Source organism: Dermacentor andersoni, chromosome 1 (genome assembly GCF_023375885.2).
Source record: "Dermacentor andersoni chromosome 1, qqDerAnde1_hic_scaffold, whole genome shotgun sequence".
Classification (NCBI taxonomy): domain Eukaryota; kingdom Metazoa; phylum Arthropoda; class Arachnida; order Ixodida; family Ixodidae; genus Dermacentor; species Dermacentor andersoni.
The window spans coordinates 28948004-28960963 of NC_092814.1; the positions used below are offsets into that span (position 1 = coordinate 28948004).

Genomic DNA, 12960 nt, shown 5'->3' on the forward strand with positions numbered 1-12960 from the left:
GGCACCTTGTGCATGGTCGTCGCATGGTCTATTTGCCCTTCACGATATTCCTCTGGATCCAGAGCTCTTTGATCCACGTGGACGCTCTTGAAGAGCCCCTTTCCTTACGCGCCTCACAGGCCCGCACGTAAACGATCCTGCTCATACACCGTGTCTTAGACTCGTGTCAAAGGTCAAAGAACTTCCAAGCAAAGGCGACACGGCGGATGCACGCTGTCTTATGATCCGCCTGTGGTCTACCAGCGCCTCCAAAGCACGGTTGCAGAAAAAAAAACATGTTTGCGCCTTTACACACAGCATCCAGTCAATTTATTTCAGCATTTCTTACGTATAAAATAGCTGGCTCTCCCGTAATCGAGAGTAGATGTAAGCATGAAATCGCTACCACTAAAGCAGATTGGTTGGAGTAATTACGACGGTTACACACAACCATCTCACAATCACAGCATAACCATCCGCGGCGCGCTTTACACTGCCGGCCTGGTGACGAAAGCGTGGCGCTATCTCCCGAAGGAGGCGGCGCAAAACCCACGGCGCGGAATTCACGCACCGCTGGCGTTGAAAAGAGCACACGGAACCCTATCTTAGCGCCAAAAAATGACAATCACGTGTATAGTGCACTTTATGTGCCTTTTGAATGTCGCCCCCCCCCCCCCCCTAGTGGAAATGACAAATAAAACTTCAGCATACTAGAAGTTACAGCTTGAGTGATATTGTGAACAAACATTAGGAAGAACTCGAAAGCAATATTTTTTAAAACTTGGTTGGGCAGTAACTAGCGTATGTAATGCGGTCCTGCACAAACGGTTGGGGCCCACAGAGCCCTTTTTTTAAAGTTTTGACTGGTTGCCCGGGTGATCTCCTTTTGTTCTCGCAACGATGCCCGGATAGCAGCTCTGACTTTTGGCTCAAGGTCACTTGACGGTAGCTGACAACGCGAGTTAAAAGCAAATCATGTTTAATAAAGTATTCGAAAGACGACCCTCCATGTTCACACTATAGCACACACATCGCTCAGCAAAAAATAGAGAGACGAAGGCAAAATAGATAATGCACACGCTCTTTCTTGGTTTCGTCCTCTTCTTTCCTTGTTCATAAGCCATGTTTGTAGATGATAAAGCAGCGAAATAAGGCATGGATATTGCAATGAAGTTCTTTTGAAATTTTCTGGTGAATGTGGCTCGCATAGGCTGACGACGAGCACTGAACGCGGCAAGGAATACATCTGACGCCAGCAGTAGTGCGGACCACATATTCGAAGCCGCTTGCAACTTCCGCGTTATCGCTCATGCGACTTCAAGTAGCATACTGGGCCATACCAGGCCGCCGTTCATCTCTGCGTGAAATCGTTCCAGGCAGGCACTTCTCCGTGCGACGGCCATACACAGCGAGGCCGATGGTTGCACGGGATTGTCGTCGGTTTTAGCCGGCGCTTCTCATCGGCCGGGACAACGGCCAACACTGCGAGTGCAACGCCAGGCATCCAAAGCACTGTAACATATCTTTTGTGCGGCTCCCATATAGAGCGCTAGACCGGCGCAGGCTGTCCTCGAAAGTGTCAGTCAGCAAGTTGTGGTTCCGGGGCCCAATTTAGGCCCACAGCCTGAACCCCCAAATGCAAGACAGGCAACGGAGCCGATGTTTCATACACGGGACCGAGTACGTGATATGAGAGAGCTGCTGTGTCATAAACGTGTGCGTCATTTCTGTTTTCATCGCCCTTCATCTGTAGTGGCCGACCCAACCGTGCGGGACCTGCACTGTGTATGTTCTGCTTTATTCTTTCAGATTTGTCATCTCGCTCGCTCTTTCCTCCCTTCTTCCTATCTTCCATTTCTATGTTTCTGTCTCCTCCTTTCGGAAGAGTAGGCAGGCGTCGTGCCCCTTCCGGTGGCAGTTGCCAGCCTGCTGCTCGCTTTCCATTTCCTGTCAAGTGTATATATATGATTTCAAATCAAATAATAGTAATAAATAATCATTAATCCCTCTTCTCTGTCAGTCCATTTCTATTGCGATAAGCATCAGGCTAGCTCACTGACCTTTTCTATGTTTGGCGCATGTTATACAAGTGAAAACAATAGCTGTGCCGATACTTCCTGCCTGTTGCCGGCCACACATAGCCCCCGCAATTCACCCAAGCAGTCCAACGACCTTCCTTTTCGCTCGCACGGCAGTGCAATCTGTATAGCCGAGGGCACGCGAGCTATGTAACCTTTCGTCCACGCCCACCAGTGTAAGCTAAACCACAATAGCGCTGTCGCCGCTGTGATCGGGATACGATGTAGGGTGCCGCACACACGTATGCGCCCGCCCTGCCCGTTAGGTCCACCGGGGACAGGTTCATCAGCGGTCCGTCACCGAGCCACTCCCTCGGGGCGAGCTCCGTCGGTAGACTCGTTCGGGCTGGACTTCCCGCTGCCGACTCGCGTGCTGTGGGCGCCTTCGCCCAGCCGAGGCAGTTGCCGCCGCTGGGCCGATCCTCGCGTCCGATTTGCGAGTCCGTTCACGCTGGGCCGCCGTAATAACCCCGGCGGGGTTGCGCATCTCCGCCGACTGACCCACATCGAAGGCGGCGGGAACTGCTGAGTCTGCAGCCACGAACGTTGCTGGTGTTTGCCGTCGTGTGCTCATTAATGCACACGAACCGGCACGAGAGCGCGCTCGTGCTTGTGCCGGAGAAACTGGTTCCTCCGATGCGGAGAACTCTGCCGTCTGTCCATCAGGCGAGCGACGCCATCCACTTTCGGAAGCCCTCGCGAGCGCCGCTCTTTACCGAAAGCCGCAGCAGTGCATGGCCGTGCGCGGTTGGAGAAACTGGCTTTGCACGGCAGCTGTGGTTCTGCGTTTCGTCCGACTATACCGTTGATGCAGCCTTTACCTTTGGACACGACGTCTTTAGGCAGTTCATTCCTTCTCTATGCCCAGCAATGACTATTTAGTGGGTCGTGTGAGCTTTTGAATATCGGTTCACAAATGGAGTGGACAAGGACCTTCATATTTGCAGGTAAGTGAACGTCATTATCCTCATTTTTCTTGGATTTATTCCTTCAGCCCCGGGACGCGAAGTGAGATATTGAGCGAAAGTGATAGCTTGGATACCGTGCTCAAGACGTGCAAAACATATCGCGATGAACATTTCCCTCGTGTCTTCATGACGACCAGCGGCCAGTTCCTTCTGTCAACAGCGAATTGTCCTGGCTTCACATGCCTTTAAAACCATGTGTGCGCGTGTGTTTGCGTGCGTGTGTGTGTGTGTCAACAAACGCAATCAGTTTGCCTGCTGGATGTCTCAGCAATTCTCAGTCTACTACCCAGTATGCGGGTATTATTGTCGAAATCACCGGCAATCGGGATGTTACTGCATTTTATAAAATGTACCGTTTATAATATCAATTATTTTTTTATTTATTCGTTGTTTGGAGTTAGAAAGGCTGCGTCTGTGCTCTGTATAGGGGTGCCGTCCTGACGGCTTTGTTTTCTGCATGGCGTCGCGTTCAGTCGAGCCTTAAGTATGGGGTTCTCGCGCTCGTAACTGCTCGCGAGCAGTGGTCTTGGCAGAGTAGTCCGGTAACACAGAAGGGGCTATGCGCTCACTTGTTCCGCTGTTTAAAGAAGCACTGTGCCCAATAAGGGGAACAATAAATTAGAACTTTAAATTGATCTTGCTCTTTCGTTATCTTTCGACCGTAAGCCTTTGACAGAAATCTGTCCAGATTGGTATAGCTGAATCCCTCCTGAATTTACTTCCTTTTTCTTTTTCTGAGACAAGATTTTGCAGACCAATATAATCGTACTGAAGAATAACGCCTATCCATCTACTGGCTTTTCGGCACGTGGTCGGCCCCGTGCGGAAGGGGCAGCCTTCTCGATTCGAGCTTTTATACCCCATGCCTGACACTATTTCACACATTCAACCCTCTTCCTCTGCAAAAAAATAATAAATAAATAAATAAATAAATAAATAAATAAATAAAATCAGAAGAAGTTAAGTGCAGCCATTCACCCGTAATTAAAGCCTACGCAGTGCGGCTTAATCATAGACAAGTAGCAGTTGCGTAGCAATAATGGTATATTACGAAAGTGAAAACTTGGTCTTTTCGAAGAAGAAAATTACTGAGCGTGAAAGCACAGTGATCATCTCCGGGATCAGTTCGTGAACAGTACGTGAAAACACACGCCGATTCTGTGCGCGCTGCCAGAAAGGATGTCAGTAGGAGCGGGCGGATGAAGTCGTGTCTCTCACCAATTAAATGATATGGAAAGAGAGAGAATATGAGGAGAGAAAGGTAAGGAGTTTAATTGGAAAGGCATCCGGGTTGCTACCCTACACAGGTGAGGGGAAAAAAGAATGAAACGATGAGAGAGAGAAGAGAGAACAGAGAAAGTTCCGCGAACACACGCACGCGCAAAGGAATTGCCAATTAGTTAAAGACGATCGCATAGACAGGCCGTTGATCCCAAAAAGCGCAATAGCGCCTTGAGATTTTTCTAACGGCGAGGCTCGTGGTATTGTCCGTATGTAGACAAGGACCAGGTGCGCTGATGCAAAGGAGATTGATTGTTTCTGCGGGCGAAGCCGAAGAAAATCACGCAACTAGTGCGCGCAGCAGTGGCAGCCATTCTGACGAAAGCGTATTGACCGCCACTTCGAGCCACAGCTTCAACAGGAGAGTTGCGCCTCGCGGCGAGGGAGTCCGGCTGGAGGTCGGAGCTGCAGCGAGGGGTTCCGAGCATGCGCGGTGTGGTGCGTGTGAAACTTGAACGCTTTCTCTTTCCTAATGATAATGAATGAGCAAGCCAACAGTGTTGTATGCGGCGTCAGTCCCCGAAAGCGGCATGAAAATGCAGTGTATCTCTTCATGCGATGTTCCAGCGGGTTTATCTGGATAGTCGTTGCCAGTCATACCGCAGTGGGCATGCAACCACTTCAGTGAGTGACGTGGTGATAAAACACCATGATTTCAACTACCAAGTTCTCACTTCGACCATTGCCGCTACCGCAGCATGTATTTGGCCGCAAAAAATCCATACATGTATTCAGAAGCACGCAGCTCACGAGGTGAGGTAATGCCAGGTGATGACAAAGCTAAAGTAATTCTAAGGTAATAACAAAGCCGTTATCAGGCTTTACTACAATCATGCGAAGATCCGTGAGACTGCCGGAACGGCTTTATCATCGTTCACAGGCGCATGCACTTCCTTTCTCAACTGAATTCTTCAAGTGATATCGTTGCAAAAGAAGTCCGTAAAAACAAACTCTCGTCCCCAAAATTATCAGCTGATAAAACTATAAAATAAGTCCTCGGGTCATATGATCTATTCTTAAATAATGGGTACTGTAATATTATGGTTATGGTCTTCTGGTGTTACGGTTCGAAAGTAGTAGTGAAATTGAGCTACCAGCTTTCACAATCGCACACTACGCTTATAGATTGGCATTCGTTGGTTGTGGGGTTTAACGTCTCAAAGCAACATCGGTGCTATTATACACGCCGGTCCTCGGATTAATTCTGACCACATGAGCTTCCTTAAGGTGCTACCAATGGCGGGCGCATGAGTGTTGTTCCACCCGTCCTCAATGAAATAAACAGTAGAAAGTAATTGAACAAGAAAAAATAAAGAGAGCTCACAAAACGTGTGCGCCCGTCTAGGTTGTTTTTCTTTTCTGTCTTTTTATCTGACCCCATTTTGATGTTCTCTCTGCAAACAACTCGACCACCATTTTATCTGTCTTTTACCATTTACTCCGCATTTTCATTCTCTGCTTGTTTCTAAAAATCCTCGGATAACAATGACCCATCGTGGTAGGTGGTGACATCAAAGCGCACTCGGAGCAGCAACCCAAAATCTCTCTCAGCGCCTTTGGCCGCTTTCTGCGATGCCCCGAACGCGGAAAATAGTTACGTTCAGTACTTCCAACTGCGCCGCAGTTTGGGGCGAAAGCAGATCTTCAAGGTTGAGTTAGGGAACCAGCGCATCCGCACGATCTCTCCGCCGTTTCTTTTTTGCCTCGCAACGATTAAAGCGCGGCCGCAGGATTTGGTTCTGGGTTCCGCCAACCAGGGCGCACGTCGACGGCGCGATCGCGGCCACACACGCAGCCGCCGACGGGGAAGCGCCGCTCGGCGCGGTTGCGGGGGGCAGCTGAGTGGGCTTGGGGGAGTCGGGACTGCGCGACGGTTTTGTGCCAGTTTCCACCTGCTATTCATATTTATTTATTTATTTATTTACCAGGGCTGTCGAATCACGACATTACAGTTGTTGGAAGGGGAAATGTTAACAAGTACAACACGCATACACACTAAAACAAAATAAAATAGACATGGTGGTTTCACTCCTGCGAAAACAAATCGGCAAGATCTGCACCCTGGATCGTAGAATTAGAGTAACTAAAATAATGCGTTCCCAGGATGTACTTCCTGGGACAGCGCTTCTAAACCTGTCTACACATTCTGTTACCATATCAATGTCGTTTAAATACGCTTGTAAGTACAACTAATTTGTCACTCTCGTGTCTACTTTCTGTGCCGCTCCATCCCGTGAGCGATTCCTGCGGCTCTGAACTCATATACTGCGACAGCGGGAGCCTCTCAAAAGGGGACGCGTATACCGTCGTTGTCGGAGTGGTCTCAAAGCATGCCTCATGCCTACAATGCAGATGGGCCCTACAGGAAGAGATAATGACCCAACGTAGCAATAAATTAATAAACGAGGAAACAAAACAGAAGCAATGGGATCCAAAGTGGGCGTAGAACGCGATATTATAGGGCGAAAAGAGCGCCCTGCGATCGAGATACCAGGCAGCGCAATCTTCTGGACGTATGAATGAACTTGTTCGAGAGTTGAAATAGTGGTACCGTGACTGGCACCCAGCTGAAACTGGCCGAGCAACAGATTGGAGGCGCTGATTAAGTTCAACCTCGTTGCCTTGTCGGCAATTCGAGAAACATTCAGCGCAGGGAAGGCAAGCGGGGGCAGGAATGCAGAAAAGGAGTTCTCAATTGGACAACTTCTTTGCGATACACGCAAGGACGTCTTCGTCCGCTACAGTATTGCCTGTTGTGGCCTGCTCCGTATTACACTTGGCGGACGCCAGCACTCACAGTATCCACCTGGCACATTTAACCCCATTACCGAACACAAACGAGGCGCGAAAGCGCAGTGGTTTGTGCGTCCGACTCCTGACTGCACATGCACTGCCGCAGCGGCACGACGTAGATGTGGGGCCAAGTGGCAGCGCCGCCTTACCCTGAGGAGGTGGCCCGATCACGACCACTTGACAGCGACCGCAATGACGTCGTCAAAAACACAGCAAGCCCAGGTTGGAGCTTTTAGCTGCTAATTTAGCTGCAACAGTGAGTCCACCACGGAGCGCCAGCGTGCTCTCAGTACCTACTCTTTTTTCTTTTTCTCATGGAGGGCCATGAGGACATTGAGCCTTCTCCATTTTAAGGGGACTACCCAACACAACGAAATTAGTGTGCGGGAGCTAATCGGCGAAAAGGGAAAGAATTAAGTGCATCGCCAAAAGCAAGATGTCCACGCTAGAAGAGGCGTCGTTGTATGTGGCTCCACTCGTGCTCGGACTCGAAACTTGCGACTTCCACGAAACGCGTGGATACACGACAAGGGGAAGCGCGACCTTCCGACAACCTGTCCTCACAGCACGCATATAGGTACGGCGTATACCGGCACTCGCGCATATGAACACAGCACTGCTACTCAACCGGCAGGGAAGAAAAAACTGTGAAGCATGCTTCTTTTTTTTTTTTTTTCAAGGTGTGTATTTGAAGATCGAATGAAGAAATGAAGTTATCGAACCAAAACTGAGCCGGAAACCAAAAACCGATGAAAAAATGCATTATAATTTGGACGAACCGGAACGGAACCGCGGAATATTACGATTTATTTCACTCCGGAACCAATCCAAAGATTGTGTATATATATATATATATATATATATATATATAATGGTTTTAGGTTCAGGTTGGTGATCTGGCAGTCTTCATCCATGCATTGCCATGCACTTGGGACTAAACTGTGTTACCCCATATGTGACTGCACACAAGCTTACTGTCATTATAGAAGTGGTAGCACCGTCAGTGCAGTTTTCAACGTAGTTCATCAGGAGGAAGGCATGTTAGTGATACGCGTGTGATCGTTTGAAATTGGTGACCGTCAAATAGGTATCCGTGGGTGGGAAAGATATATAATAATCGCTGAAATGAAGAAGAGTTTCTAGCTAGACGGTCGCGTTTGATTTCACTGATCCGTAAACTGAAGTACATGCGATACAAATGACGTATTGCTTCTAAGATATGCTTCCACAATGTGATTTTTTACTATTATGTCTAATTACTTGTGGAATGAAGAACAGCATTCGTTACCTGTTTATTTTTATTTTTTATATAGTTTTTCCTACTAGCTCAGCTAGGAGTGCCATGGAGTTCTATGCGACAGCCTACTTGTCACTTCGGCCATTCTCCGTGGTCGTTGGTTTTTAATGGCGCTTCTAACCTAAAACCAGTAGATATGCCGACACGTCTGGTGAGGGTGTAACGAAGGAATGTCAGGAGCTGCGAGGAGGAAGTAGTGGCGCGGAGCTGTGCAAAGTGCGACTGGGAAGAGTGCTTAAAGCGAAGCTTTCTTTGCCTCCAAGCACACAGTGTGACGTGAGTTTTGAAGCTTATCATCACAGCATAAAGATACAGACGTGTGTTGGTATATAAATGCTACAGGCATTTACATACAACAAGTAGCATTTATATACAACACCTACAAGTAAAATTAACAGGGAGATCTCCTGTATCGCTAGGTTCCCCGCAGTCGACGACGGCACGGGCGTGAGGCCGCCGAATCAGCTTAAATAGCCATCAGTACTGCCGCTACCAATTAGCCAGTGACTTACTCTATTGTCAATGTAATCACGCAATTAAACAACAAAGGTTACTTAAACATCCTTGCTGCAACAAATGTTCGCCTTCAAGCGTACATTTGTTTTATTTAGGTGAAGCGGCTTCTTCCACGGGCTTTGGAGTGTCTTCTCGGTCAGTTCCTCACCGTGTAACGCAGAACGATTCCAGATAGCGTACAAAAGTAAACTAGGCCGATCCTGAAAAGTGTAATTCGTGGCAGCGTGGAGCACGTGGGTCGTACAGTGGGAGACTCTGCAGTCGCTTGGTCGAGAGACCGTATATAACACTGAACATCTACAAAACCAGCATTGTGGAATTGTGCGGCATTAGCCCCTGTGTCATGGGACCAAATCGCATTCTTAAGCCTGGATCAGCACTCGAGACGAAGATGGCCTGCAAAAATGGCTAAATGGTCCCCACCATAATGCACGCTCCTCCCCTACAAACGGTAAGTCAATGTAGACTGCCTGATACGAGACCTGCGATAATTTCCTATATTCCATCCTAAGCCTCGAGGTATACGTTGCAAACAAAGGCGTTTCCATGCCCGAAGTCAAGAAGAAATGGCTTGCACGTGATCGCCACGGTGAAATATATAGGGTGTCCCAGCTAACGCTAGCCAAGGTGGTAAAATAAAGAAAAAGGGAAAGAGAAAACACCGTACAAGATGCGATATTACAAGACTTGCGGTGTTCAGTCGTCGGAAACCTCACGACCGAATACCGTAGGTCTTATAATCTCATCTTGCAGCGTGTTTTTTTTTTTTTCCTTTGTTGTTGTCATTCTTCTTTTAACAGACCGGCTAACGTTAGCTGGTATACATGGCATGGTGCAGAACAGAAAAAGCTTTTTACCACGAAAGCAAACAACAAAAAACTTGTTGGACGACACTCTGGCGACACTCTCAATACACGACACTCTGAAAGAAATACGCTCAGCGTAAGTTCGGACTTGCAGCTGTGTAGGAGCTCATATCGCGCATTGTTGAGCTGGTGCGCCTTTACGCGATAATGAACCAAGCTTGCTGGGCGACCTTAATCGGCCGCGTAATTGTTTGAGGCCTGTGGGACACACACTGTCGTATAGCAGCGTACGCCCCATAACCTTGTCTCAGACTAACCATGTCTCAGACTACGGCGATGAGCAGTGGTCGGAGAGCAAGCAATATCGTTGGAGCCAACATTTCGACAAGAGGACTTGGTCAGCGCCTGCCCTGTATCACGAGCTTCGCCTATTCGCGCAGAATGAACCTGTTGTCGTATGACGGCATCATTTGGTTCGTAACCATCCATCGCCTCCAGCGCTCAAGTTGTCAAGACGGCCGGTGCGCTACCTATTCCTCAAGTCGTCTGGCTAATCTTGAGTACGTTTTTAAATGATGACATAGGTAAACAATTTATTCGTAAAGCACGCTTCACCGCTGCGTATAATTTTGAATATTGTTCAACGATCGTGGTCGACAGCCGTTATTGGGGTCCTAAATTCCGCGGCATGATATCTGAGAAAGGGTCCGCACATTTGACCTCAAGCGTAGCGAGCACTATGTGAATAGCCACCAGTGATTGCGTGGCACGTCGTCCGAATTCCCGACGGTGGGACCGAACTATTACTGATGGAGCTATTACGCAGAAATTGGCAACATTTAAATCGATTTCGTCACTCCACTACTACGCAGCAGACAGTGATATCTACAACCAAATCTAAACTGCAGATATTACGCAAAGGGTGACGTAGATGATTGTGTTCGGCCAGCCAGGAAATGTAATTAGCGACGCACCGAAAACAATAAGGCGCTGCTAGATTCGCGAAGCTGCGTTTTGTGAGTTCAGAGCGCTAACATTTTCCGCGGGCATTTGTGGAAAAGCCAAAATTTATATGCACCTGCACTTTATCATTATACCTTAATATTGCCATTTTAAAAAAAATTTCCAGACACTTCCGAGACCCTGCCATTTAAGGTAACTAAATCGGACTCCACAAAGCTTATATGTAGCCACTTCTACATTCCAATTCACGCATTATATACGTTGTTCGCATAGCGACCTATTCTGTGCAGAATTTGGCGATTTTAATCCACTCCAGTACTGAACCTCGCATACCTTCTGCATATTACAGGGTGTCCCAACTATCATGCACAAAGATTCTAAAATAGGCACATGCCACGTAGCTGGACAGAGCCAAGGTAATGTTGTTTGCCGTCGCTTGGAGATACTCCTCAGATATTATAATTCGATGGAAAACCTCAATGAGAAAATTGTAGAGCGACATGAAAAACTCCCGTTACAGCTTTCTGTTGCTCAATACGTGCTTCATAAAAGTGTTTTTCCGAGCGGAAAGCAGCCCGCGAATACACGTGAAGTGCCTTAAAAAAATTAAATTATGGGGTTTTACGTGCCAAAACCATTTTCTGATTATGAGGCACGCCGTAGTGGAGGACTCCGGAAATTTTGACCACCTGGGGTTCTTTAACGTGCACCTAAATCTAAGTACATGGGTGTTTTCGCATTTCGCCCCCATCGAAATGCGGCCGCCGCGGCCATGAAGTGCCTCGAGCGGCCAGTCAAGCGGCAATGTTGCGTGCATTTGCGGGCTTCTTTCACGCTCGGAAAAAGACTTTTATGTAGCACCTATTGAGCAACAGAAAGCTGTAACGGGAGTTTTTCATGTCGCTCTACAATTTTCTCATTGAGGTTTTTCATCGAATTATAATATCTGAGGAGTTCTTTATTAATTAAGACTAATTATGTAATTAGGCGGAATGAAAAAAAATTTTTGGCTATCTCCAAGTGACGGCAAACAACATTGCCTTTGTACTGTGCAGCTACGTGGTATTTGCATATTTTTAAACTGGCTAAAGTTAGCTGGGACACCCTGTATATAGAAGAGAAGAAAGGAAAACCGAGGTGGTGTTAGACTGCTGAGCACGAGGTCGCGGTATCGAATCCCGGCCACGGCGGTCGCATTTCGATGGGGGCCCAAATGCGAAAACACTCGTGTATTTAGGTGCCCCGTTAAAGAACCCCAGGTGGTCAAAATTTCCGGAGTCCCCAACTAGGGCGTGCCTAATAATCAGATCGCGGTTTGGCTCGTAAAACCCCATCATTTTTTTTAAAGGAAACCGGGGGGCCGGATTTTTATTAGTCATATCATAAGAATCCAACAAACAGTGACACCAAGGACAGCATAGGATAAATTACTTGGAGTTCTTAATTGAATTAAAGAAATGATAAATTAATAGAAATGTGGAAATGGAAGTTGATGGAAAAACAAGTCGCCGCAGGTGGGCACGAACCCATGTTCTCGCATTACTCGTGCGATGCTCTTACCAGCTGAGCTACCGCGGCGTCATTTTCCCATCTACTTTCTAGGGTATTTATGTTTATCTACTAGAACCAACCCTGGGAGTGTTAGCCAGCGCCACCACTCGCGGCCTTGGTGGCTGATATGGAACGTCATTTCTGCCACAGGCGTCATGTGAACTTTTTGTGTGAAGGCAACTGGTCAATAAACCGACACATATGCTACCTGAAGGCATCAATATTGCCGGATTCGATACCCTCGTTACGTAATAAACGAGAATAAAGAAAACCGAAGGGCCCGATTTAAATTAGTCATATCATAAGAAGCCAACAAACAAGGACAACAAGGACAGCATAAGGGAAATTACTTGTAGTTATTATTTTAATTAAAGAAATGTAAATAAATGGAAATGAAAGTGGGTGAAAAAGCCACTGGCCGCAGGTGGTATACGAACCCACGTCTTCGCATTACACGTGAAGGCCGCGAGTGGTGGCGCTGGCTAACACTCCTGGGCTAATTCCAGTAGATAAACATAATTACTTCATAAAGTGGAATGGGAAAACATCACCGCGGTAGCTCAATTGGTAAGACCATCGGACGCGTATAATGCGAAGATACACATGGAGGCTAATGACCAGCAGCTTACTTCCAGGGGTGCATAGAGGAATCCTGCAGCCGATTTCGCTGCCTCTTGCGTAAACTTTTCATATGTATTTCGTATATTCGCAAACTGTGTCATGCCCAC

General features: G+C 47.5%; 1 protein-coding gene across 2 annotated transcripts in view; it reads left to right on the plus strand.

Annotated features, from left to right (window-relative positions):
* The window catches only part of LOC126545470 (heat shock 70 kDa protein 12A-like), a 200060-nt gene that overhangs the window by 31584 nt on the left and 155516 nt on the right, over positions 1-12960 (plus strand). The gene's annotated exons all lie outside the window — the stretch shown is intronic.